This window comes from Galeopterus variegatus, unplaced genomic scaffold (assembly GCF_000696425.1).
Source record: "Galeopterus variegatus unplaced genomic scaffold, G_variegatus-3.0.2 Scaffold14505, whole genome shotgun sequence".
In the NCBI taxonomy this organism is placed as follows: domain Eukaryota; kingdom Metazoa; phylum Chordata; class Mammalia; order Dermoptera; family Cynocephalidae; genus Galeopterus; species Galeopterus variegatus.
In genome coordinates this window covers 26,136-28,757 of record NW_007740616.1, presented here as the reverse complement: position 1 = coordinate 28,757, position 2,622 = coordinate 26,136, and positions in this window count along the sequence as shown.

Genomic DNA, 2,622 nt, shown 5'->3' with positions numbered 1-2,622 from the left:
AAATACAGCGGGAGTTATGGCTTTGGCTGTCAATTGTCTGAGGGTAGACTATTTCTTTTGCAGGCTTTAGGCCTTCAGCTGGCTTTTCTTTGCTCCCATTGTGCCTATGGGTGTCCTTGCCTCCAGTCAGTTTACATTCCTATGACACAGATCCATTTTAATGGGAAGCTACCAAAATGTGCAGTGTATTCCAAAGTCAAATGTTTAGGATTTTCCATTCCATGAACAAAGAAAAGTGAAAGATTCATTGTATTTGAAAGAAAATAATAAAACCCGTGGAGTACAAAAATTTGGCAGTGAAAACCAGCTAGATGATTGTAACATGTCTGCTTTTCTTTACTTCAATTTTTTAAAAAAATTTTGTTCAGGGCCGGCCCGGTGGCGCACTGGAGAGTGCACCGCTTGGGAGCACGCCGGCGCTCCCACCAAGGGTTTGGATCCCATGTGGAGACCGGTTCCCGCTCACTGGCTGAGCGTGGTGCGGGCACAGCGCCGAGGGTTGCGATCCCGTTGCCGGTCCCTGGTGCAGGCGTGACACCGAGGGTTGCAATCCCGTTACCGGTCAGTAAAAAAGACAAAAAGGAAAAAAATAAAATTAAAAAATTAAAAAATTAAAAAATTTTGTTCAATACTTCATTTTGCAGTATGCCCGCATTTGAAGGTCTCTGGATCAGTATTCACATATACCGTGGTAAGTGGTTAAGGCATTTTGAGACTAAAATCTTTACTACTTTGCTGACATGTACTTTATAGGCATACCATTCCTTGATTTAATGGGAAGGATCTCTGCTATATATGTACTTTTATGTGACTTGAAAAGGAACTAAGTATTCCATTTAAATAGCTTCCAATTAGAATAATGGGTTTGAGACATTTCACAATGGTACATCTTCTATACTCTTAAGATAGAATTGTCAAATTACAGCAGATAGAGTTGGAAATTATTTTCCAATTTTCTCAGTACATTGTAATTTCTCCTCTGTACATATAGTCATTCTGGAAATAATAGTATAAATGTATCTTTTTCTAAAACTGATTATTTTCCAAATAGAATGGTATCTTTTGGTTTAGAAAAAATGGTAGAGGAAGATTGTAGTCCAGGAGAACAAGCAGAAAACACTCATTTTTCAGCCTCTCATTTATTGTACCTTGGGCCACATTTTTGAAGAAAGACCCAAAATTGCCATAAGTGTGAAATAATATTGGCAACTGGGTAGACTTGGTATAAAGGTGAGATTTTCAAAGTAACAAGTTCACTTTCTTCCACAGCTTGTAGAAACAGAGGACATGTGATTACTTATAGGTCCAGCAGCCAGGGTTGGTGGAAATGGAGAGTTCATTTAATTTGTCTGATATTTAAATTTCCATGTTTGAAAAAGCACATAGAGAGCAAGAGTCTGTCAAAAATTTAAAATTTTTTAAATGGGAGGGGGAATGTACACGTATATTCTTATAGGATGTTGAAAAAAGTTTAAAGTACCGACACAGTTTGTTGAGGGGGCCAGAGTACAGTGGAAACAGTGACTAAAGGGTTACCTTTTGATGTAGAAATGCTCAAAGAAAAAAACTTGCCTAGGAGGAAGGTTCTGTGGAGACGTGCCCTGCATTTTGAGTGATGTATTGAAGCATCGAAGACTCAACATTAATTTTGATCTTTCTTGGGAAGCAGGACAAAATCATGTATTTCTGAGAAAAAATAGTAACTTCTTATGAAATGTCAAAGCCTGCAGTGGAAAATGTCAACCTACATGAGTACAAAGCAAATTCAAGAATCAAAATTCTAAGTTAAGACCTTACCGACTTGCTATCTTGATTTCAGGGGCTGCCTAAGCTGTGAGATCCAGCAGGTGTTGTTGGGCACTCCAGAAATGTGAGAGATCTGCACCCACAAAAGGAATGTGTGAGCTGGTACTCTGGCTTCATGATATTTTTCCTGGGAAAAAGTGTTTGACTCCAAACAGTTCCCAACTTGATAGAAATCTTGCTCACCAGAGGCAGCTCAGAGAAACTTTAGTTCCCCAAAATAATCCAAAGGAAAAAGTTCTGCCACTTTTAAGTACCCTTTAAAAGATGAGTATTTTAACTTCTTTTGGGATAAAGACCCCCTTTGGGACTGAATAGTATGAACTCTCCCCAGAAAATCACACATGTACACACATACCAAATTTTGCATACATGTAGGTGTTAAGAACTTTTGATTTAAAATAATAACATGCACAGGGAAATGCAAATCAAAACCACATTGAGATGTCCTCTCCCCACAGTTAGACTGGCTGTTATCAAAAAAGAGAATAACAGATGCTGACAAGGATGTGAAGAAAGGGAAATCCTTATACACTGTTGGTGGGAATGTAAATTAGTGAACCCTTTATGGAAAACAGTATGGAGGTTTTTCAAACAACTACAGAGAGAACTGCCATATGATCAAGCAATCCCACTGCTGAGTATATACCCAAAGGAATGGAAATCATCATATTGAAGGGATACCTGCACTCCCATGTTTATCGCAGCTCTATTTACAATAGCTAAGATATGGAACCAATCTAAATGTCCATCAACAGGCAACTGGATAAGGAAAATGTGGTATATATACACAATGGAATACTACTCAGCCATAAAAAA